Source organism: Lissotriton helveticus, chromosome 9 (assembly GCF_964261635.1).
Source record: "Lissotriton helveticus chromosome 9, aLisHel1.1, whole genome shotgun sequence".
In the NCBI taxonomy this organism is placed as follows: Eukaryota; Metazoa; Chordata; class Amphibia; order Caudata; family Salamandridae; genus Lissotriton; species Lissotriton helveticus.
Window position 1 is genome coordinate 542,595,302 of NC_136070.1, and position 26,426 is coordinate 542,621,727.

Genomic DNA, 26,426 nt, shown 5'->3' on the forward strand with positions numbered 1-26,426 from the left:
CTTTACCCAACCATCCATGGCTCTGCAAAAAAATGACACATATTCAACCCACGTAGTACCAGGCAATTTCTTACATTCTCTAAAGGCCTGTCTGTACTTTTCTGGGGTTAGGCCATACCTCAACATTAAAGCATCTTTCATATGAGTATAAGACATCCTATCCTCCACAGGAATGTCTAACAGGGTATCTCTCCCCTCATTCACAAAGCGACCCCACAACTCCGCTCCCCAATCCTTCTCAGGGACCCGGTGGGCCAACAATGCTAACTCATATGCTTTAAACCATTGGCCAATATCTTCACTCTTATGAAAATCTTTTATCACATCTTTGGGAAAATAAAACCTACTTTCTGCAGGCACAGATGGGATGCTGCCACCAGAGGGATTCAATTCTAAATTCTTAGCCTTGAGCTCCATTTACCTCACCATTTTCTCACGCTCAAAAGCTAACTTTTCTCTTTCAAACTCCAACCTTTTGATCTCCATATCAGCTTCTCTCCTGCTTCTTGCATTCTCTAACTCCAACTGCCCATCTATCTTACGTTTTGCCATTTCTAACTGGTATGCTCGCTCCTTCGCCCTGTTTTCCAATTCTTCAGGAGAAAGACCTTTAGAGGAAACACTGCTGCCGGGAGGGGACCCAGGCCCATTCACTGGCACCTCCTCTTCCCCTTCCCCTGGCGGTACCACCACCGGAACAGAGGAATCTCTGGCCTCTAACCAGGCCTCCAATGCTTTGAGAACTTCCTCTTTGTTTTTGCAGCCTGTGGTAGGAACTTTCAACTGCTTGCAAAAGTGGTCTAATTGCTTCCTCTTGTAATCTTTGATCTTGCTTCTATCAAATTCCTCCACAACAACAGGGGTAGTGACTCCGGCATTACTCATGGTCAAAACTGGCAGTTTCAAAAATCAAGCTCCAGGAAAGCGGAGAACAAAAATAGAATATCCAACCAAAACAGATTGTGGCTGCGCTATGGTCTGCTTTCACTATGTAGCGCACACTAATCACTGCACATGGGTCTTAAATGCAAAGTTCAAATCCTCACCGCTGACCCACCAATGTTAGAAGCGGCTGTCTCTAGTTGGCAGAGGTATACACTTCTGACAAATAGGGACACACCTTTTCTAGTCAGGGCAAGGGGATCACACACTTAGATAACCCCTGCTCACCCCCTTTGTAGCTTGGCAAAGCAGACAGGCTTATCTCAGAGGCAGTGCGTTAAGCATTTATGACCACATACAGTAATAAAGTGAATACACTACAAATGGACACGACACAGTAGTATTATAAAAATAAGGATGTTTATATAGGGCTTAGCACAAGACCAAATAACGACAAAAATATCCCACAATCTTAATAAATACTCTTGGAAGGAAAAATAATAGTTCAAGTACGGTTTCTTCTTAGCACAAAGTCTTTAGTAACAAAAGCAACTCTTCTTCTTTAAATCATAGTTCTTGGCAACAATAAAACCCCCACAGGAGTCACACGACGTCGAGGCAAAGTTAATCCAAAGGTTCGGCGTCGACCGCGAGGAGCGCTACGTCGAGCCCGGAGTCGCACAGGCCCCCACAACACAGTACCTTGGAAAAGTGAAGCACACGATGATCAGCGGCGTCGAGATGTCCGGCGTCGCGTCTTCGGCGTCGATCGGGCCTCGGAGTCGGGGCGATCTGCAGCGGCGTCGACAGATGTCAGGCAGGAGCAGCGCTCACGAGGCGAAGCAGGATACGGCGTCGGCGTCGATGTCGATGATGATGTTGCAAGAGTGAGCAGCGCTCACGGCGTCGAGACGGCTCGGTGTCGAGGTGTCGGTAGCGGCGTCGCTACTAGCGTCGATCGGGCCCGACGGCCGGCGGCGAAGGTGCGGGACACGGGAGCTGCACTCACGATGTCGAGCTGGATTCGGCGGCGTCCGTCGGCGTCGAGATTGCTGGATTCATCAGAGGTGCTGGATTTTCAGGTTCCAGCAACAAGCACTTTCAGCAAATTAATGAAGTCCTTTGGCCCTGTGACTTCAACAGGAGGCTGGCACTCTTCCAGCCCTTGGAGATTTCCTTGGCAAAGCTTGAGAGTACACACTCAGTTCCTCTCTCCTGGTTCCTTGGCAAAAATAAAGAAGCAACTGCAGGATTCCCCCAACAAACAGCACACTGGCAGAAGGGGTAGGCAAGTCCTTGGATCAGCAGGCTTCTTGTCCTTGGTTCAGGTTTACTTGTCAGAAGTGATCTAAATTCTCAGTTCAGGGGTCCTTCTCTTATACCCCTTTTTGGCTTTGATCCCTTTGTCCATGCAGGGGAATTTCCCCCCATCCTGGGTTTGTTGTGGGTGTTGCCAGGCAGAGGCACCTGGCCTATTCACTGTGCAGGGCAGAGTCTTCAGCCGCCCAGCAGGAAGCGGAGCCAGCATTGTCACTGGCAGGGGCAGGGCCATCAGTCGCCCGGTAGGAGGTGGGGCCAGGATCGTCCCTGGCAGGCACAGAGCCATCAGTCGCCTGGCAGGAGGTGGAACCCGCATTGTGTCAGGCAGGGCAGGCTATCAGGAGCTACTCTTCCCCTACTCTCAATGCAAATGCCCCACTCACCCCACACTGACTCATTCAGACTTCTGGAGCCACCCAGCTCCTGTCACACGCACACCAAACCAGCAGAGACCAGTAGACAGTCAGGCAAGAAAATAGCCACTTTCTAAAAGTGCTATTTTCAAACACAGAGTCCAAAAACCATCCAGCCAAACGGATGCGTTATTAAACCCTGAGTTCAGGGATACCAAACTCGACATTGCACCATGCTCCCCGAGCTCGCTAGGATTATAGCTTTAATAATCCTGGCAGCCCATTCTAACTCATGGAGAGCAGGTTACCTTACAATAGTGAAAAACGAATATGGCTGTAATTCACTGTTAGGACATGCCAACTTTGTCAGGCTTGTCCTACCTTATGCTTACAATGCACCCTGCCCGTGGGCCTACCATAGGGGTGACCAACATGAAGTTAAGGGAAGGTTTAGGGACTGGCAAGTAGGTGTACTTGCGCAGCCCGCGTGGCAGTCAGACTGCACGTAGGTCTAGCAATGGCAGACCTTTAGACACATTTTACTAGGCTGCTTTTGTGGGTGGCACAAAACGTGTTGCAAGCCCACTAGCAGCATTTGTATTTACAAGCCCTGGCACTCCTGGTGCACGCTACTGGGGACTGACAGTAAACCAAATAAGCCAAACATGGAATCCAATCAATACATCAATTTCACATAGGGAGCACTTGCACTGTGGCACTGATCAGCAGTGGCACAGTGCCCAAAGCAATATACCAGCAAAAACATCGTAAACAGAGGAGGCAAACAGAAAAAATGGAGGAGAGACTCATGCCAATGATGCCAGGTCTAACACGTGTCCCCTCCAGCTGAAATGTGGGGAGAACTACCCTTACCCTAGGGAGTCCTCATCACTAAGGTGGAAAAATCTGGACAGACCATCAGCATTGGCGTGATCTGTACCAGGGCGGTGTTCCACCGTGAAGTCCATCCCCTGTAGGGAAATGGAGCACCTCAACAGCTTTGGATTCTCACCCCTCATCTGCATCAACCATCTGAGGGGCCTGTGGTCTGTCTGAACCCGGAAGTGAGTCCCAAACAGGTAGGGTCTTAGCTTCTTCAGCGCCCAGACCACAGCAAATGCTTCTCGCTCTAACGCACTCCACCTCCGTTCCTTGGGAAGTAACCTCCTACTGATGAAGGCTACAGGTAAGTCTCGGCCCTCTTCATTCACCTGAGCTAGAACAGCCCCCACGCCATGCTCTGAAGCGTCCGTCTGGACAACAAATTCTTTAGAAAAGTCGGGTGCCTGGATTATAGGTGCTGTGCACATTGCAGTTTTCAGGGTGTCAAAGGCCTTCTGACAGGCGTCAGTCCAAATCACAAGTCTTGGCTGCTTCCTGGAAGTCAGCGAAGTCAAGGGGTGCACAATGTTACCATAATCCTTGACAAACCTCCTGTAGTAACCCGTGAGACCCAAGAAGGCTCTCACCTGAGTCTGGGTTTTGGGCAGTGCCCAAGCCAGGATGGTATCAATCTTGGGTTGCAGGGGGGCCACCTTGCCGCTCCCTACTTGGTGCCCCAAGTACACCACTGAACCCTGCCCAATCTGGCACTTACTGGCTTTGATTGTGAGGCCTGCTCTGCGCAGGGCCAACAACACTTCCTGGAGGTGGCGCAAGTGTTCCTCCCAGCTGGCGCTGAACACTGCTATGTCGTCCAGGTAGGCGGCACTGAAATCCTCTAGTCCAGCCAATACCTGGTTGACCAACCTCTGGAAGGTGGCAGGGGCATTCTTCATCCCAAAGGGCATAACCCGGAACTGGTAGTGCCCATCTGGTGTGAAGAATGCAGACCTCTCCTTTGCCCCATCAGTCAAGGCGATCTGCCAGTACCCAGACGTTAGATCAAACGTACTAAGGTACCGGGCAGCCCCTAACCGATCTATGAGCTCATCAGCTCTGGGGATGGGGTGCGCGTCAGTCTTGGTGACTAAATTGAGTCCTCGGTAATCCACACAGAACCGAAGTTCTGGTGATGCACCAGGCGCTGCAGCCTTCGGGACCAAGACCACTGGGCTGGCCCAAGGACTGCTAGAGGACTCAACCACCCCTAAGGCAAACATTTTGGAGACCTCCTCCTTGATGTATGCTCTGACCTTGTCAGTCACTCTGTAGGCCTTGTGCTTTACAGGAGTGCTGTCCCCGGTGTCCACATCATGGACACACCACTGAGTGACACCAGGAATCAAGGAGAACAGATCAGGGAATTGTCCCAACAGTTGGCGACAATCTTGCTGCTGTTCAGGGGTCAGTGTGTCAGAGAGGACAACACCATCCACTGACCCTTCTTGCTCTTTTGCATAAAGGAGGTCAGGAAGAGGCTCACTCTCCTCCTCCATTCCAGCATCTGTAGCTAGGAGCATGCCCACTTCGGACCTTTCTAAGTGGGGCATTAAACGGTTGACATGCAGGACCCGCAAGGGGTTCCTGGGAGACTTTAAGTCCACCATGTAGGTGACATCGCTCTTTTTCTCCACAACCTCAAATGGTCCAGTCCACTTGTCCTTGAGCGCACAAGGTTCCACAGGGGACATGACCCAAACTTTCTGACCAGGCTGAAGCTCCACCAGAGTGGCCTTCTGGTCGTACCACCGCTTCATCTCTTCCTGGCTGGCCTCCAGATTTGCCTGAGCAATGTCTCTGAAGCGCCGAGTCTGGTTCCTAAAGGCCAGCATGTAACTGTATACATCCTGGGAAGGTTTCCTGGGAGATTACTCCCAGCCTTCTTTGACCAGACTCAAAGGTCCTCTTACCGGGTGTCCATACAAAAGCTCAAAGGGGCTGAACCCTAGAGACTTTTGTGGCACCTCACGGTAAGCAAACAGCAGGCATGGCAAGAGGACGTCCCATTTACGCCTCATTGGTTCTACAAGACCCATAATCATGCCTTTAAGGGTACGGTTGAATCTCTCAACCAACCCATTACCTTGAGGGTGATAAGGAGTGGTGAACTTTTAGGTTACCCCACACTCCTTCAACAGAGACTTCATATAATTGGAAATGAAGTTGGTGCCCCGGTCTGACACCACCTCTCTGGGGAACCCCATGCGGGAGAAAACACCCATCAATGCCCGTCCCACCACGGGGGCCGTCACTGTTCTGAGAGGGATGGCTTCCGGGTACCGTGTGGCATGGTCCACTAAGACCAGGATGAACCTGTTGCCCATGGCTGTCTTGGGGTCCAGGGGCCCAACAATGTCAATCCCCACCCGGTCAAAGGGGGTATTGACCACGGTAAAAGGTTGGAGGGGAGCCTTCTGTTTCCGCCCGCTTTTTCCACTTGCCTGGCAAGTTTGACAGGTTTTGCAATGAATATCTGTATCCCTTCTCATCTGAGGCCAATAAAAATGGGTGACAAGCCTGTCATAGGCCTTGTCCTGCCCCAGATGTCCAGCTAACGGAACGTCATGAGCCAAACCCAGTAGGAAGGCTCTGAAGCGCTGGGGTACCACCAGCACACGGGCTGACTCAGGCTCAGCAGCCTTAGGCTCGCTATACAGGAGATCGTTCTCCCAGTAGACCAAATGTGACCCTGACTGATCACCTGTTGTCTGGGCTGAGGCCTGCTGCCTCATACCCACAAGAGAAGGGCACACTTTCTGTTCTGCACAAAATTCTTCCCTGGAGGGACCACCATCCTGCTGCCAGTGGGTCAGCTCGGCCAGGTCTCCCAGTTCAGCAACTTGTTCTCCTGTGGGTACCAGGGCATCCCCCTCAAGGTCTGCCTCCTCCTGGATCACGGGAACTATGGGGGACGGTTTCCCACGCCCCCTGCCTCTTCTCTTGACAGCCGGGTCCTGGGCCATACTTTAAGGCTCCAGAACCCCATCAACACCCTTACTTGCTGTCATCGATCGAGTGGTTGCACACACCCACTCTGGCACACCCAACATTTTCAAATGTGTCTCCCTCTCCACCTTAGCCCAAGGGGAGTCTTCCAAATCATTGCCCAGGAGACAATCAACAGGCTTGGCGGGCCTCACAGCAACCTGAAGAGTACCTGAAACTCCCCCCATTCAAAGGAAACCTGAGCTACCTCACACTCTCTCTGGGAGTTGTCAGCAGCTATCACAGGGTAGAATGCGTGGGGGACCACCTACTCTCTGGACACCAAGTGACACTTGACAGCTGTCACACTCGCTCCGGTATCTCTGAGAGCTTCCACTCTATGGCCATTAATGGTCACCCACTGCCTATATTTCTTAGTGTTACTAGGCAGAGGGGGTGGAGGGACCATTTCCATGTCTCCTAAAGAGACCAGGGACATCTCTGCAGGACCCTCCCCACCATGGGCAACCATCTCCTCCCCTCCCAGGGCTACACTCGCCAACTGACAGGGGGGTGCACGTGGTGGTGCATTAAAGTTCTTCAAGGGACACTGGGGATCATAAAAACGGTGTCCCACCTGCTTACAAGCGTAGCAGGTCATTGGGCCCCTATGAACAGGTTTACCTGTCGGGGCCTCTGCCTTCTTCACTGGGGGAGGCTGGGAACCCTTCCCTTGGTTCCCTTGGGGATTACTTTGGGGACCTTTTTGGAACTCCCTCTGTTTACCCTTGTCCCCCCCACTCTTCTGCTGGGGACCCTGCCCACCTTTGGCTGAGTCTCCCACTGGACCCTTGTGGACCCTGGTACTGACCCAGCGGTCCGCCTCCTCAGCAAGTTTTCTAGGGCTAGATATCTTGCTATCAATAAGGTGCTGGCGCAGCTCTGGAAAACAGTTATTAGACAAGTGCTCCCAAGCAAACAAATCATAAAGAGCATCATAACTTTCCACTTTGCTGCCCTTTACCCAACCATCCATGGCTCTGCAAAAAAATGACACATATTCAACCCACGTAGTACCAGGCAATTTCTTACATTCTCTAAAGGCCTGTCTGTACTTTTCTGGGGTTAGGCCATACCTCAACATTAAAGCATCTTTCATATGAGTATAAGACATCCTATCCTCCACAGGAATGTCTAACAGGGTATCTCTCCCCTCATTCACAAAGCGACCCCACAACCCCGCTCCCCAATCCTTCTCAGGGACCCGGTGGGCCAACAATGCTAACTCATATGCTTTAAACCATTGGCCAATATCTTCACTCTTATGAAAATCTTTTATCACATCTTTGGGAAAATAAAACCTACTTTCTGCAGGCACAGATGGGATGCTGCCATCAGAGGGATTCAATTCTAAATTCTTAGCCTTGAGCTCCATTTACCTCACCATTTTCTCACGCTCAAAAGCTAACTTTTCTCTTTCAAACTCCAACCTTTTGATCTCCATATCAGCTTCTCTCCTGCTTCTTGCATTCTCTAACTCCAACTGCCCATCTATCTTACGTTTTGCCATTTCTAACTGGTATGCTCGCTCCTTCGCCCTGTTTTCCAATTCTTCAGGAGAAAGACCTTTAGAGGAAACACTGCTGCCGGGAGGGGACCCAGGCCCATTCACTGGCACCTCCTCTTCCCCTTCCCCTGGCGGTACCACCACCGGAACAGAGGAATCTCTGGCCTCTAACCAGGCCTCCAATGCTTTGAGAACTTTCTCTTTGTTTTTGCAGCCTGTGGTAGGAACTTTCAACTGCTTGCAAAAGTGGTCTAATTGCTTCCTCTTGTAATCTTTGATCTTGCTTCTATCAAATTCCTCCACAACAACAGGGGTAGTGACTCCGGCATCACTCATGGTCAAAACTGGCAGTTTCAAAAATCACGCTCCAGGAAAGCGGAGAACAAAAATAGAATATCCAACCAAAACAGATTGTGGCTGCGCTATGGTCTGCTTTCACTATGTAGCGCACACTAATCACTGCACATGGGTCATAAATGCAAAGTTCAAATCCACACCGCTGACCCACCAATGTTAGAAGCGGCTGTCTCTAGTTGGCAGAGGTATACACTTCTGACAAATAGGGACACACCTTTTCTAGTCAGGGCAAGGGGATCACACACTTAGATAACCCCTGCTCACCCCCTTTGTAGCTTGGCAAAGCAGACAGGCTTATCTCAGAGGCAGTGCGTTAAGCATTTATGACCACATACAGTAATAAAGTGAATACACTACAAATGGACACGACACAGTAGTATTATAAAAATAAGGATGTTTATATAGGGCTTAGCACAAGACCAAATAACGACAAAAATATCCCACAATCTTAATAAATACTCTTGGAAGGAAAAATAATAGTTCAAGTACGGTTTCTTCTTAGCACAAAGTCTTTAGTAACAAAAGCAACTCTTCTTCTTTAAATCATAGTTCTTGGCAACAATAAAACCCCCACAGGAGTCACTCGACGTCGAGGCAAAGTTAATCCAAAGGTTCGGCGTCGACCGCGAGGAGCGCTACGTCGAGCCCGGAGTCGCACAGACCCCCACAACACAGTACCTTGGAAAAGTGAAGCACACGATGATCAGCGGCGTCGAGATGTCCGGCGTCGCGTCTTCGGCGTCGATCGGGCCTCGGAGTCGGGGCGATCTGCAGCGGCGTCGACAGATGTCAGGCAGGAGCAGCGCTCACGAGGCGAAGCAGGATACGGCGTCGTCGTCGATGTCGATGATGATGTTGCAAGAGTGAGCAGCGCTCACGGCGTCGAGACGGCTCGGTGTCGAGGCGTCGGTAGCGGCGTCGCTACTAGCGTCGATCGGGCCCGGCGGCGAAGGTGCGGGACACGGGAGCTGCACTCACGATGTCGAGCTGGATTCGGCGGCGTCCGTCGGCGTCGAGATTGCTGGATTCATCAGAGGTGCTGGATTTTCAGGTTCCAGCAACAAGCACTTTCAGCAAATAAATGAAGTCCTTTGGCCCTGTGACTTCAACAGGAGGCTGGCACTCTTCCAGCCTTTGGAGATTTCCTTGGCAAAGCTTGAGAGTACACACTCAGTTCCTCTCTCCTGGTTCCTTGGCAAAAATAAAGAAGCAACTGCAGGATTCCCCCAACAAACAGCACACTGGCAGAAGGGGTAGGCAAGTCCTTGGATCAGCAGGCTTCTTGTCCTTGGTTCAGGTTTCCTTGTCAGAAGTGATCTAAATTCTCAGTTCAGGGGTCCTGCTCTTATACCCCTTTTTGGCTTTGATCCCTTTGTCCATGCAGGGGAATTTCCCCCCATCCTGGGTTTGTTGTGGGTGTTGCCAGGCCGAGGCACCTGGCCTATTCACTGTGCAGAGCAGAGTCTTCAGCCGCCCAGCAGGAAGAGGAGCCACCATTGTCAGTGGCAGGGGCAGGGCCATCAGTCGCCCGGTAGGAGGTGGGGCCAGGATCGTCCCTGGCAGGCACAGAGCCATCAGTCGCCTGACAGGAGGTGGAACCAGCATTGTGTCAGGTAGGGCAGGCTATCAGGAGCTACTCTTCCCCTACTTTCAATGCAAATGCCCCACTCACCCCACACTGACTCATTCAGACTTCTGGAGCCACCCAGCTCCTGTCACACGCACACCAAACCAGCAGAGACCAGTAGATAGTCAGGCAAGAAAATAGCCACTTTCTAAAAGTGCTATTTTCAAAAACAGAGTCCAAAAACCATCCACCCAAACGGATGCGTTATTAAACCCTGAGTTCAGGGATACCAAACTCGACATTGCACCATGCTTCCAGAGCTCGCTAGGATTATAGCTTTAATAATCCTGGCAGCCCATTCTAACTCATGGAGAGCAGGTTACCTTACAATAGTGAAAAACGAATATGGCTGTAATTTACTGTTAGGACATGCCAACTTTGTCAGGCTTGTCCTACCTTATGCTTACAATGCACCCTGCCCGTGGGCCTACCATAGGGGTGACCAACATGAAGTTAAGGGAAGGTTTAGGGACTGGCAAGTAGGTGTACTTGCGCAGCCCGCGTGACAGTCAGACTGCACGTAGGTCTAGCAATGGCAGACCTTTAGACACATTTTACTAGGCTGCTTTTGTGGGTGGCACAAAACGTGCTGCAAGCCCACTAGCAGCATTAGTATTTACAAGCCCTGGCACTCCTGGTGCACGCTACTGGGGACTGACAGCAAACCAAATAAGCCAAACATGGAACCCAATCAATACATCAATTTCACATAGGGAGCACTTGCACTGTGGCACTGATCAGCAGTGGCACAGTGCCCAAAGCAATATACCAGCAAAAACATCGTAAACAGAGGAGGCAAACAGAAAAAATGGAGGAGAGACTCATGCCAATGATGCCAGGTCTAACACCGAGGATCTTGAAGACACAACTCAAGAACGGAGAATGGGCTCAGACAATGTTGGACAGCACAGCAGAAGTCACCATAGCTCGCAAGAACTTGAAGGATCATCTGGAGACAGTGGACTTGAATGAATTCATTAAAGTTGAAACTGCAGATACCAGGATTAGTTCTCCACATAGGTTATATGAAGTAACACTACGGATGGAGAGAGACATACCACGAAAAGTGAGAGCACTCTTTTGGGAGTGACTCTCTAAGGATTATGGCATTCTTCTAGCAGAACAAGACTGGCCACGGAATTTGTCAGGGAGTGCCCGACTGGCGAAGACATCATTATGCCAGCCTTCTCTAATCATATTCCAATTCATTTAAAATGTAATTATGCCAGGAAATGGACAGTCGCCCAAGCTCCTGCATTATACAAAAATCATGTAGGATGGGATGAGGACTTGCCTCACCGTAAAATCCAACTAAAAAATCAACCAACTGCACAAAGGCAGTACCCAGTTAAGCAAGAAGCTAAAAAACAGGTCAGGGAGATCTTAGATCAACTTGAATACCAAGGGGTGATTGAAACATGCACCTCGTCAATGAACAATCCTTTGTTTTCTGTCTCCAAACCAGATAATACATATTGTCTGATATTGGATTACAGACATCTAAATTCTTGTTGCAAAACATTTGCTGTGCAGAACGCACACAGTACAGCATTAATGAATAACATTGTGAGTAAAAAATATAAAACCACATAAGATATTTCTAATGGGTTCTTGTCAAAACATTGCACCAGAAAGTAGGTATTTGGCCGCTTTCTCAATTATGGGGACACAGCGTCACTTCTGTTGTCTCCCTCAAGGATTCAAGAATAGTCCTGGGTTATTCTCAGCAAGGATAACAAAGTTACTACAAACTTAAGATGACGAGGCATTGTCATATGTCGATGACATCTCTCTGACAGATGATGACTTGGATAGGCACTTGTATAGGGTGAACACCATTATACTTGGATTCGCATCTGAGGGTTACAAATTAAATGTAAAAAAATCTAGAATTGCCCATCTCAACGTCCTATTTCTCGGATATGAGTTATCAAGTGAAGGCAAAAGCCTGGCAGCTAACTTTCTAGAGAAATGTGCGCTGCGACAACCTCTAAAAATGCTGAAAAACCTAGTTGATTCTAGGATTCTTAAATTTTGGAAGAACTTATATTCTGAACTACGAAGGAAGGGTTAAACCTCTCTACAAATTAATCAAACCTGATTTTAAAACAGTAAATTGGACACAAAAACACACGGAAATTTTGCGTTCATTGCAAACTGACATGTTAGCAACTAAACATTTGCAAACACACGTAAACGTACGCAACTTAGTGATCCGAATCATTTCAAGACAATGCGGATTCACATACTTAACTTTTAAAGAAGGTGAAAAAGTACCAATAGCTTACAAATCACATTTGTACACACAAGCAGAAATGAAATTCACTTCAACAGAAAAAATTCTGACAGCGGTTCAAACTGCAGTAGCAAAAGAAGCACAGGGAAAATGCCTAATGGTCTTAACCCCTGTATCTGCCTTAGAAACAGTGACGAAAGCAAGCATACCGAATGCTAAAGCTTTACATCAGAGATGGATACGATGGGTTAATTCTCTTGCTGCAACAGACGTTGAATACGTTTTTGATCCTTATTTAAAAACACAAGCATTTCTACAATGCGAACATGAATGTCCTCTGCCTACTGAAAATCTGCCTCTTGACCAGTATGAATGTATAATGTATACTGACGATCGGCTCAACCTGCTATGGAGGGTAAACAAGCCTATAGTGCAGTGCGCGGGATCGTTAAAGGTCGTTGGTGCAATGGCAAATTCCGACCAATGGGCACAAAAACTCAATCTCTAGAAGATTGTACAGCTCAGCGAGCTGAACTACAAGCCTTCAAGATGGCACTTGAAAATACAGATCGCAAATTTCCCACAGTCATAGTGTGCAATTCGTACTATTGTGTTCAATCTTACAATGAATACTTGCAAAACTGGATTCAAAATAGTTACAAAGATGCAAAAGGTGGCACAATCAAGCATAAACTGCTTTGGGAACAAGTAGTTCAGTTACAACAAGGACTACAAAACACTCACGTGAATCATACGCTGAGTCATCAACGTGATGGCATTCACGTTGAAGGGAATTCATTTGCTGATGAAGCCGCGAAGGTAGCTGTACAAACGGCTTCCGTAGCTGCAATCACTCGTTCAAAAACGAAAATAGGGGTGTGTGGCCAAGATGGCGGCGGAGTAGGACGCCCATCTACACCCAAATCTGCGGTGCTGTGGGTTCGGGTGCTGTCCGGCGGTGTCCGGTGCCGTTACTTTGCGATCCAGGGTGGATTGAGGAGGTGTGGCTCGGTGTGGCCCAGACCAGTTACGCGCCAGGCGAGCCTCATGGTCCGGGAAACGTGCGACCCCGGAGTGGTGCGGGCCGCCCTGCGGAGCTGCTGTGCCTGGAGCGGCGGTGGCGGTGGCATCGGGGACTGTCCCAGGGTGCCCCGAGCTGGGAGGAGGTGAGCGACTGCAGACAACATCGCAGCAGAGGGCCGGCTGGGTCCCCGCGGCAGGGGTCACGACGGAGGCCGGGCCCGCCGAGAACACGCTGTGACTCCAGAGCTTCCCGGAGTCCGGTGGGAACGCTGATCCGGCCTGCGGCCTTGGCAGGCAGCGAGACAGTGGGGGACGCCGGGGGGGCATCTGCACTCCGGCCCGCGACGCTGCTCGGAACCTACAGCAGACCGGCGTGGGAGCGAGGAGCGGTGCCCCGGTCCTAGTCGCAGCAGAACGGCCGGGCAGGCTACGCGACTCCCTGGTGCGACCGGGGCCTACGGTAGGCCTGAAGCCCAAAGTGAGTTAGGGGTGTCAGTGCTTGCGGAGGGGCCCCTCCCCCGCTCTTGGAACTGGATTGCGGCGCCCCCGGGTGCCTGAATGTGACGGCGCTGTACCCGCCTGAGGTATTTGACTGAGGCATAGCGCTGCGCCGCTCGGGAAGAAAGAGCTATCCCCGACTGGCCTGGCTTTGGTGGGGGCCACACAACTAACGGGGCTCCTGGCTGGCCCTGACGGAGGGGTGAAGTGAGGGGCCTGCACGCCCGCCCAGCACTGTTGTGCGGAGTGTGTCCAGAGGAGTAAAGGACGTCGTGGTCCCGGCGGCCAGGGTCCCTGTGGTGCCTGATACCCATTTGGCGGCTGCGGAGGTGAGGAGGACTCCAGCCGGGCGATTCTGGCCCATGAGGCAACGGGTGGCCTGCAGCGACGGCACAGTGGAGGGGCCGGCGGAGTCCCCATGGTGAAGGAGGAAGGGTGACTGGGCCAAGGGACACCCTGAGTGCCTGGGACTCGGTGCGTAGGCCGGCGGATGGTGGTTGGCCTGCATAGAGGGCAGCACGTGGCTGGGAAGCAGCGTTTGCAGGTAGCCGACCCCCTGGAGTTCGTGTGCGTTTGGGACGGTGGAGAGAGGTCTGGGCGTGACCGTGGTTCCCTGCTGCCTCTCTTCGCGCTGAGGCCGGAGGTGATCGGTGCCAGACTTCAGCAGTACATAGGGCCCTGTTGAACGCCCTCGGCTTTTGCCCAGACTGTAGACCCCCCCCCCCCCCCCGGGTCTAGCTATGGCGACGGTCGGAATCAGAAAGGAGATGGCGGTGAAAGATGGATCCCCGAAGGTGGCGGTGCAGGCCGCTATGCCGGCATCTGACAAGTCTCCGCGGAAGGAAGATGCGGAAGCCCCGGCAACTAAGGCCTTCATTATCAAGCTGTTCTCTGCGATCAAGGAAGACATTGCAGAGCTACGCTTCCAGCTGGCGTCTGATCTTCGCAAGATGCGGCAGGACATTGATGGTGTGGGCGAGCAGGTCGCGACCCTGGAAGAGCACGATCTGGGGGCTGTGGAAGATATCCATCACCTTCAACAAAAAGTGATCAGCCTCACAGAACAGAACCTGGACCTGCAAGTCCATGCAGAGGACTTAGAGATTCGATCCCGCCGCAATAACATTCGGATTCGGGTGGTGCCCTGGAAGGGCGAGGGGTCGGATCTGCGAGAGTATGCGGGGTCCCTCTTTCTGCACATTCTTAATGAGGAGGACGTGAAGGATGTCCAAATGGACCGAGTGCATCGTGTTGGTCTCCCGCGGGGACCTAAGGCCCCTCCGCCTGACATATTAGTATGTGTGCACGACTTCCAACTCAAAGAGCAGATCCTCAGAAAAGCTAGGGATCTCGCCCCCTTCAGTTCTGAGATCATCGCCCTTTGCTCTTTCAGGACTTAGAGGCCTCAATGTTAGTAAGGCAAAGATAATTCAAACCTGTCACCAACTACCTCAGAGAGCAAAATGGTCCCTATTCCTGGGGGCATCCATTCCGGCTCATCTTCAAGTGGAAGGCCAAGCTTATCCAGGTCCGGTCCCTCGAGGTGGCTCGTGACATCTTGGGGCTGGATCGGCCGGCCCCCTCTTCTGAGGCTGACGGCTCTCCCGGCAGATGACGGCGACGGTCCGCCGAATGGCAGAGTGGGTAAACCTGCGCCTATGGCGAAGCCCGACTTGTCAGCGAGTATGATGGAACTTGGGGTTGCGGTGGCTTCTGTGGCCCAGGTAACGGACCCTTCAGCAGGCACTTGAGGTGTGGACTCTTTCCCGGGCCCAACAGGGCCAGTAGCTGGCGTCGGATGGGATGGTTCGCAACAGGTAATGACTGATTCTTCTATGTCCTGGTTCCGAAAGGAGTCCTGTATCAGGAACTGGACGATTGTTTGGTTGTTGCCATGTTCCCCTGCCTTTGATGCCTATACCGCAAACTATTTATTGTTTCTTTATTTCATATTGTTGTGCTTTGGTTTTTGGGGGTTCTGGGGGGGGGTTTGTTTCTGGGGCTCCGCATCAGTCCTGGGGGGGTGGGAGGTAGGTCGGGGGGGTTGGGAATTTCTGAGATGTTCTCCGCCTGTACAGTCACGGATGCCATGTCGAATGTTTTCTTCCCCTTGCAGCGAGTATGGGTAAAGATCTAAAAATTGTTAGCTTGAATGTTCGGGGTCTAAACAGCCCAGTTAAGCGCGCTGCCATTTTATCGCTGTTAGAGGGTGCGGAAGGGGATTTGTGCCTGTTGCAAGAGACTCACCTCCTCTCCAAGGATACTAGGAGGATGAGAGACAAACGTTTTCCAGTGCAGTTGTGGTCCTCATGCGCAGCGAAAAAGCAGGGGGTGGCTATCCTGATCAGCGCCAAAGCTCATTGTAAAGTCCTGTCCCACGTAGCTGACATAAAGTGGCGTTTTTTGGCAGGTAGGATCCAATGGGGAAACACACATTTCACAGTGGGCTCCCTGTATGCTCGGAATGTCCACCAGGAACCCTTTTTGAAGACGGCGCTTGAGGAGGTGTTGGCTTCCCCGGATGCGTGTGTGTTGGTGGGGGGAGATCTGAATGTCGTAATGGATCCGGTGTTAGATAGGTCAGCGGCGCGTTCGCATCAAGCGGGGGCTATCTCCCAGGGGGGGAAGCAGTGGTTGCACGAGGGGGGGCTACATGACGTGTGGCGTATTCAACATCCCCTAGAATGCGATTTCACCTATTACTCCGCAGCTCATAAATCGTAAGCGCGCTTAGATCATTTCCTCGCCACAACATCTTTCATGCCCCATTTATCTGCCGCGGAGATCTCCCCGCGCTCTCTGTCCGACCATGCTCTTATCTCTGTACAGATTGCATGTCATGGCCAGCGGCCGCTGTCGTCAGGATGGCATCTTCGGGATTCACTCCTCAATTGGAGTTACCTGCCTGAGAGCCACGATCACTCAATACTTCATGGATAACGACAGGGACGGTATGTCGCTGAGGTCCGTGTGGGAGGCCCTCAAATTGGTGGCTCGGGGGGACTTGATTGCGGTGTCTGCGTCGCTCGCGCGGATACGTAAGGAGAAGTGTGAAGAGTTAGAGAGGGAGATAGGGGGCTTAGAGGCGATACATAAGCGGACCGGGGCTCCTCGCATCTGGAGAGAGTTGGAAACAAAACAACGCATGCTTAAACATCTCGATCTGGATCATGTGGAATACGCCCTCTTGCGCCATAAGTTTTACCTCAGCGGGTACAAGGGGGGCCGGATGTTAGCACATAGGCTGAGGGCCCGAATGCAGCAAGCCGCCTTTCAGGCCATCAGGGATGCAGATGCGGTGGAGCAGACTGCCGATTCCCTTATCGCGGACTCTCACAGTCATCCCCAAGGCAGGGAAAGACTCCAGTGAGTGTGGATCGTATCGCCCGATCTCCCTACTCAACATTGATGCGAAGATTTTTGCTAGCATTCTGGCTGCCCGCCTTAGCCCATTCATGGATGGCATAATAGAACCGGACCAAGTGGGGTTCATACCGACGCGACAGGGAGGGGAGAACACTAAGTGGCTTTTGCATCTCATGGATTCAGTAAACCGCACTCACAAACAGGCCCTTTTCTTATCAATAGACGCGGAGAAGGCCTTCAACCGCGGCGACTGGACGTACTTGTTCGTGGTCTTAAAGGCTATCGGACTGGGGGATAACTTCATAACCTGGGTGCGCTCCCTCTACGCGGCACCGACGGCGGCAGTCCAGGTGAACGGGTGTAGATCGGCCCCTTTCCCCATCTCCCGCGGGACGAGGCAGGGGTGTCCTCTGTCGCCGTTGCTCTTTATATGGAGTCCTTCGCTCAGAGAGTGCGGTCCAACGGAGGCATTGAGGGGGTTCGGTTTGGCGCTGCGGAACACAAAATAAGCTTTTACGCCGATGACGTGATCCTCTCACTTGTATATCCTTACATCTCCTTGCGGGACTTGTCGGTGGAACTGCGCGAATTCGGTGGCGTTGCGGGCCAGCGGCGGTTTGGGCTTTCCATCATTGTATACTTATTATCAGGCGGCTTGTCTGCGTTTTATTCTAGAATGGAACAGGCCACACTCCAGCAAGCACTGGTTATTTATGGATCAGGCGGTGGCGGGCTGCAATATTTGGCGCGAGCTATGGCTCCCTCGAAAACATAGAGCCTGGGGTCTATATTCGTCCCCCGTGACATCGCCAACCATGAAAGCGTGGGATCAATTGGTGCAGCGTAGGGGCTGGACCACTTTACCCTCACCCATGACGCCCATTGTTGATAACCCGGATTTCCCGCCCGGCTGCTCGTCCCCGGTCTTCCAGCGATGGCGGGAGAAGGGCTGCAAGAGGGTGGAAAACCTCTTTGATCTGGATGGCTTGATCTCGTTCTCCTCGCTCCGCCGGGACCACTTCTCCCTCTGCGAGGCCGATGCCTTTCCCAATTCGCAGGTAGCTCATTGGGTCACGCAACTCCCTAACATCGCTGATATGGCCCGCCCCATGACGGCGCTCGAACGCTGGGTGGTATGCAAAAAGGACGACCGCAAACTTATATCTGATCTATACGCTCTGATCATTGTGCGCCCTAAAGCGCCGCGTACTAAAGCGCAGGTTCATTGAGAGACGGAGTTGGGCCGCCCACTGTCGCATAAGGAGTGGGAAAAGGTGTTCTATCGTGCGCAGCATACGGCGTCCAATGTGGCAGGCACTGAATCGGCCTACAAGGCGGTGTCGTACTGGTACCATACCCCAGCGCGGATTAAGGCTTGGGACCCAAAATGCTCAGGTCTAAGTTGGCGGGGTTGCGGTGCTCCGGGCACTTTGAAGCACCTGCTTTGGCACTGCCCGAAACTAGAGCGCTACTGGAAGGCTGTTCTTGATGATATCGATGAGGCCTTTCACATCACATTTCCCAGGGCTCCTGAACATGTGCTGCTAGGGCTCCCGCATCCGAAAGCGTTCCCTTTGCGCTCCATGAGAGGTAAACAGATAGCTCTGGCCTTGCTAGCAGCGTGCTTAGTCATCCTTACGCAGTGGAGATCTACTGATTCCCCTGACCCGAGAGACTGGATTAGGCGGCTGTGGCACGTGTTGGCAATCGAGCGACTCTCGTTGTGTGTGGAAAGCAAGGGAGAGGTTTATGCAGAGTTGTGGGAACCATTTATCCATCTTCTTTCCCGTGACCTACGTGAGGTAACATGCCCCAAGTACCTACAGATCCTGCAACTTATTCCAGTGGTCCCTCAGGGTGCAGTCAAATAGGTTCGGGGGTCTGGAACGTGCTAGATGGCGGATGGGACTTAGTGTGCATAAGGGAATTTGACGAGGCTGATGCGGAGGCGGGAGGGGGAGGTGGTGGGGGGGTTTCTATTTTGTGTTGCGGTTTCTGTTCTTTTGTAAATGCAGTGACAGCTAGAATGGTGGCTGTTCCTCCTGGCATTGCATGTGTCCTCGCCAGGTCGCCCCCCGGGATATAGATCCAAAGGCTGTGTTTAATGTTGCTGGATCGTGCTCTGCCGGCCGGTGGATGTAGGTAGGCAGCCGAGCTGTGTAATGTGTTGATATACTGCTCAATAAAAACGATTGATTCTAACAAAAACGAAAATAGACAGCAAAATAATGCTGGCTGTCAATGCAGCAAGCAAAGGCAGCAGTAGTACGTTACCTAAAGAACAAGTTACTTACCTTCGGTAACGCTTTTTCTGGTAGATACTATATCTGCCTGTGGATTCCTCACCTTGTGAATATCCCCCTTGCGTCAGCAACGTTCGGAAATTTTCTTCGTAGTACGCCGACGTGGGCGACGTCACAGGAGCACGGCATCGCGCGCGACTCCGTCTGACGTCACCGACCCCATATCAGGCCCACGCCGGCGTGATGACGTCAGTTCCGCCCTTTTTTCCATGCCTTCGAGGCACACGGACGGACCAACGATAGCAAATATGCAAATATACAATGTACACAGTACATATAGAACAAAATCAATGCAATAGTATAAACCATATATACAGAAAGACCAGGTATAGCAGAGTGGACAACGGGGCGGCGGGTGGGTCAGTGAGGAATCCACAGGCAGATATAGTATCTACCAGAAAAAGCGTTACCGAAGGTAAGTAACTTGTTCTTCTGATAGATACATCTGCCGTGTGGATTCCTCACCTTGTGAATAGATTCCCACAGCAGTCCCCACTCCCGGAGGAGGGTGTCCACCCTGCTACACCAGGAAATCTTGGAGGACAGAGCGCGCGCAGTGGCCATCCCTCCTCACCTCGGTATCCAAGCAGTAATGCTTCGCGAAAGTGTGGAGGGAGGCCCAAGTCGCGGCCCTGCAAATATCCTCAACAGGTACACCCCTAGACAAAGCAGATGTTGCAGACTTTGCCCTAGTTGAATGAGCTCTAATACCCTCAGGAGGGTCCTTACCCGCAAGTGAGTAGCAGATTTTGATGCACAGGATTATCCACCTGGAAAGAGTGCGCTTGTGCACCGCTCTGCCCTTCTTGCAGCCAGCAAAGCCAACAAACAGCTGGTCGTCCATCCGGAAGTCCTTAGTCCTGTCCAGATAGAAAGACACCGCCCTCTTAGGGTCCAGGCGATGCAGTCTCTCTTCCTCCTTAGACGGGTGAGGGGGAGGATAGAAGGTAGGAAGGGTAATGGACTGCCCAAGATGGAAAGGAGTCACCACCTTAGGCAGAAAAGCAGCCCTGGTCCTAAGAACCATCCTTTCAGCATGAATGGTCAGGAATGGGCGTTTGGAACTTAGAGCTTGAAGCTCACTTACCCTCCTTGCCGAGGTGATTGCAACGAGGAAGATAGTTTTAAAAGAGAGAAGCCTCAATGGACACTTGTGCAAGGGTTCGAGGGGAGAACCCATTAAGAAGGTCAGCACAAGATTCAAATCCCAATGAGGAACAACAAAAGGAGTAGGAGGGAACATATTTATGAGACCCCTCAAGAATCTCAAAACCACCGGAGATTTAAAGAGAGATGGCTGATCCGGCAAACATAGAAACGCCGATAAGGCTGAAAGATACCCCTTGACCGTGGCCACAGCCAAACCTTGCTGCGCCAGATAAAGGGCAAATTGTAAAATATTAGACAAATGAGCCTTCAAAGGGTCAACATCTCTCTCCCTGCACCAAGAAACAAATTTTGACCATCTATAGGAATAAATGGACTTAGTGGTGTTACGCCTGGCAGAGAGAATGACATCCACTACCTCGTGAGGGAGGGAGAGAAAAAGAACTCAAGTTGCCCCGTTCAATCTCCAGGCATGAAGGTGTAATGTCTGGAGGTGGGGGTGTAAAACCTGCCCCTCCATCTGAGAGAGGAGGTCTGCCATGTGAGGGAGACGGAGCGGCGGGTGAGAGGAGAGGTGGAGTAGGTCCGAATACCACACCCTTCTTGGCCAATCCGGAGCGACCAATATGACTTGGGCCCGGTCTTGACGAATCTTCCTCAGAACCCGAGGAATCAAAGGTATGGGAGGAAACGCGTAAAGGAGTTGATCTTCCCAACTCAACTGAAACGCGTCCCCCAATGCTCCTTGCATCGGATACTGGAGACTGCAGAATGACAGGCAGTGCGCATTCTCGCGAGTTGCGAATAGATCCACCCGAGGAGTCCCCCACATCTGAAAGATGTCGTGAACAACCTCCGGGTGAAGCCTCCACTCGTGGTCGGCAGAGAACTGCCGACTGAGACTGTCTGCACGAACGTTCAGAACTCCGGCCAGATGATTTGCCACCAGACAAATCTGATGGTCCTGAACCCAGGACCAGAGACGCAGAGCCTCTCTGCAGAGACACTGCGACCCTACTCCTCCCTGCTTGTTGATGTACCACATCGCAGTCGTGTTGTCCGTCAGGACTTGGACTGACCGACCGCGAAGGGAAGGGAGGAAGGCCTTGAGCGCCAAACGTATCGCCCTCAATTCCAGAAGGTTGATGTGAAACAACCTTTCCTCCGGAGACCAAAGACCTTTGACCTCCAGGTCTCCCAGATGAGCACCCCACCCGAGAGTGGATGCATCCGTTATCACTGTGGCCACTGATGTAGGCAGTTGAAAAGGCTTTCCTTGCGACAGATTGCCTTCCACGCCCCACCAAGACAGATCCGCTGCAGCTTCTCTGGAGATCTTCACTGACTCCCGGAGATCTCCGTTGTGCTGATACCACTGCCTGCGGAGGCACCACTGGAGTGCCCTCATGTGCCAGCGTGCATGACTGACCAACAGAATGCAAGAAGCCATCAGACCGAGCAGACGAAGGACCTTCAGGACCGGAACAACCGCTCCATTGAAGAATAAAGGAATCATCTCCTGAATGTCGTGAATCCTCTGAGGTGGAGGGAATGCACGACATACAGTAGTGTCCATTACCGCACCTATGAACAGGTTGCGCTGGGAGGGCACCAGGTGAGATTTGGGTACATTTATCGAAAAACCCAACCTGTGTAACAACTGAGTTGTCTCTTGTAGATGATGGAGCACCTTCTCCGGCGACTCTGCTTTGATCAGCCAGTCGTCTAGATAAGGGAATACAGGAATACCTGACCTTCTGAGATGTGCTGCCACCACTGCCATCACCTTGGTGAAGACTCGAGGCGCAGTAGTAAGTCCAAAGGGAAGGACCGCAAACTGGTAGTGCTGCGATCCAACCGTAAAACGGAGATACTTCCTGTGCGACTTCAGGATTGGGATGTGAAAATACGCATCCTGCAAGTCGATCGACACCATCCAGTCTTCTTCTATCAGCGCCAGAAGAACCTGAGCAAGGGTGAGCATTTTGAACTTCTCCTGTTTGAGATAGAAGTTCAAAATCCTGAGATCCAGTATCGGCCGAAGCCTGCCATCCTTCTTGGGAATCAAGAAATACCGGGAGTAGCACCCTTGACCCCTCTCCTGCTCTGGAACCACCTCTATCGCACCCTTTCGAAACAGAGCCAGGACTTCCTCCTGCAGGAGAAGCAGGTGGTCCTCCGAACAATAACCTTGGCAAGGAGGGTAATTGGGAGGGAACTCCTGAAAAGGAAGTGCATACCCATTCTCTACGAGATTGAGAACCCAAAGATCTGATGTAACCGATTCCCAATCTCGTAGAAAATGAGTAAGCCGACCCCCTACTGGCCCTACATGATCCAGAATGGTGGATCTAGGGCTGCTTTGCTGATGCGGGTGGGGGTTGGGTATTATTGGAGGAAGTGGAGGAAGAGGAGACTTGACGTCCACGTCCACGACCCTTCTGTCTACCTCTATAGGACCTATACAGAGGGTTCTGCTGCTGCTGCTGTTGCTGTTGGCCCTGCTTGAAGGGACGAAAAGAAGATCTACCGAATCCTCTGAATTTTCTAGTCGTAGACCCTCTCATCTGCAGACCCAAAGATCTTGCGGTGGCACGACTGTCTTTAAACCTTTCCAAGGCCACATCAGCCTTTTTACCAAAAAGGCCAGTTCCTTCAAAAGGTAAGTCCAGCAATGTAGACTGCACATCCGCAGAGAAATCCGAAGACTTTAACCATGCAGCTCTCCTGGTCGCAATGGATGAACCCATAATTCTAGCAACAGAATCCACAGTGTCCATGCCGCTCTGAATGACCATGCGGGCAGCAGCCTGAGTGTCAGAGACCACTTCATTAAAGTTCTTCCTATCCTCCTCAGGAAGTTTTGATGACAATTGCTTCACTGAGTCCATTAATGCATGCACATATCTACCTAAAAGGCAAGTAGCATTTGATGATTTAAGAGCCATGCTCCCAGAAGAGAAAGTCTTCTTCGCCGACTGATCTAATTTCTTAGACTCTTTGTCAGCTGGCACTTGAGGGAAAGAGCCTGCAGCTCTATTAGAGCAAGCTGCCTGTACCACAAGACTTTCTGGTGATGGATGCATAGAAAGAAAAGCAGGGTCATCAGGAGCCACCCTATATCGCCTCGCAATAACTCTTGAAACTGCAGGAGCAGATAATGGCCTCTTCCAAATCTCCTTTATTGGATCCGCCAAGGCATCAGTAAATGGCAGTGTAGGCTCAACAATTGAAGAGGGAGAATGCAAGACTTCAGTGAGGATGTTGGGCTTGTACTCCACTGTGGGCAGCTTTAAGTTAAGAAGATCAGCAGCCTTCCTAATAACCACGTGATAGGGTGCCACATCCCTAGACGGAGCATCAGAAGTCGAAGGTAGACCCCACTCAGGAGAGAGTTCCAGACCACTAGCCTCCCGAAGTTCATCGAAATCATCATCATGATCAGGAAGCTCGCCTTCTTCCACATCAGAACTTTCATCATCTCTTTGCTCGAGAAGACGCTGAGCTCTTCGCCTCGACCACTCCAATCGAACCGAAGTCGACGGATCCGGTAACGACTCCGACGGAGCCGGTTCCGACGTCGATCGAGGAACCGGAGCAGTAGGACGAGAAACATGAACAGGTGTGGTACCTCGATCTCGACTACGAGGTCGATCCGGAGTCGGCGAAGCCGCATGCGGAGTCGAAGACCTCGGTGGAGCCGTACCGAGCCAAGGTGGAAGAGGCGTCGGCATGAAAGGCATAAATGGAGCTGGGGCGTACGACTGAGCAATACCCAGATTGTACGATAATGGACCCATGGGACCAACAGGCGCTCCAGCGGGGTACATCGCCCTGGAATACACTCCAAACATCGCATTGAGAAAATGCGAGGGGTCCTGACCGGGACCAGGAAAGGGAGGGTACGGACCTACCGGATGTTCCAATGGAGGCCGTTCCGACACATTCTCACTCTGACCTTCTGGGTCCACAGGAGTCTCCATCGGAGTCGGATCTTGAGGAATCACCTCTTCTTCCTCCTCATGCTCCGAAGGATGCGAGGATATCGGATCCGGATCCTGCTCCGGCTCCGGAGTCGGAGAACCTTCTTTTGATAAGGCAGGCGAAGGAGAGACAAAGTCTTTACGATGTTTGTGAGACTTTTTCTTCGAGTCAGAGGATTCCTTCTCCGAATGATGTTTTGAACTGTGCTTCCTCCTCTTATGCTTTCTCCTCGAGGAGCTCGAAGCGTGACCGGAAGCCGACTTAGATCTAGACCTAGATCTTTCTCTGGATCTTGACTTCGCTTTAGATCTCGACTCCTCTTCAGATCTCGAACCCGCTCTGGATCTCGACGCCGATCTCGACTTCGATCGAGACCTTTGCTTCGACTTCGATCTTCGTGACGTCGATCTCGAATATCTTCCAGTATCCTGTTTTACTTTCGCCAAAAGTAGTTTAGCTTCACGCTCCCGAAGCGCCTTTGGATTCATTTTAAAACAGGAACTGCAGTTTTTGACGTCGTGACTCGAACCAAGACACCACAAACAATCCTTATGTGGGTCAGTGATAGACATCATGCGGGCAAAAGACCTACATTGTTTAAAGCCTGTTTTCCTCGACGACATCTTCGGTGAAGAATCAAGTCGTAGAAGAGAAACAGTGACAAATAATTAACAGCTAGATACTAAGTATCGCCGAAGATCCCGAAAACCGTTAGCGTCGAAGACGCGAAAAAAAGGGAACTGACGTCATCACGCCGGCGTGGGCCTGATATGGGGTCGGTGACGTCAGACGGAGTCGCGCGCGATGCCGTGCTCCTGTGACGTCGCCCACGTCGGCGTACTACGAAGAAAATTTCCGAACGTTGCTGACGCAAGGGGGATATTCACAAGGTGAGGAATCCACACGGCAGATGTATCTATCAGAAGGGTTTCTACTCAAATACTCATATATAACTGATGCAAACAATGTTCAGTTTGCTCGAATCCCTGGAGTGGGAGATAGGGTAATTCCAAACAAGGAACGTAGATTAGGAGTAATCCTAGCAGCACATGAAGGGCTCGCCTCTGCTCATGCAGGTGTTTCCGCCACAGTGTCATGATTAAAACAGAGAGACTGGTGGCCACGCATGATGAAACAAACCAGAAACTATGTTTTGGAATGAGAAATATGCCAAAGGATGAAAGTCTCTACTGTGAAGCGTCCTGCACAGATGCCCCTGTTAATTTCAGATAAACCATTAGCTTGCGTTTACCTGGATTACTGCGGTCCCTTACAGAGGGATGGTAACTATAAATATATCATGGTCACAGCGGATTCATGTTCAAGGTTCATTTGGATGTGGCCTCAGCGCTCGGCTGACGCTCGAACTGTTATAAAAGATTTGCGAGTATTTATCGGCACATACACAATCGGCACGCTACATTCTGATCAGGGTCCTGCGTTTAGCTCTCAAGCTTATAGGAGGCCATGGCCAAATTGGGCGTTGCATTGCGGTACTCTAGTCCATTCCATCCTGAGGGAAATTCGGTTGTGGAGAGAAAAACCGGGACATAAAGCAATCTATCACAGCTACGGTATTAGGCTCGGGTGACGGGTTGGTCAAACATCTAATAAGTGTCCAACGTAGTCTTAACAATCTTCCAAGAAGTTCTCTAGGGGGTATCACTCCATATGAAGTCCTTTTTGGGACCAGAATGTTAGTAGCGGACCTCGATTGTCAGACTTCAGTGGTAGACCAAGAACCATTTGATATCAAAGAACGTTTGGCTGTTTTACAGGCCATAAATGAAATAAGAACGAAACAAAGCAACGTGTTCCTGAAGCCAATCACCACTGAAGAAAAAACGATTGTCCCAGCAAGGCCTGTCTGGATCCCAAAGCTTGGAGATCTAGTCAGAGAAAAGATCGCGGACAAGAAGGAATTTGGGCCTTCTTACAGACAACCAGTGCCTGTCCTAGCAATCCTGGGATCAAGAACTGTTTTACAGCCGCCTCT

The 26,426-nt window shown here is 51.3% G+C and overlaps 1 protein-coding gene across 12 annotated transcripts in view; it reads right to left on the minus strand.

The window, feature by feature from the left end:
* LOC144781519 (uncharacterized) overlaps positions 1 to 26,426 on the minus strand; it is a 2,047,367-nt gene that overhangs the window by 1,914,318 nt on the left and 106,623 nt on the right. The window lies entirely within an intron of this gene.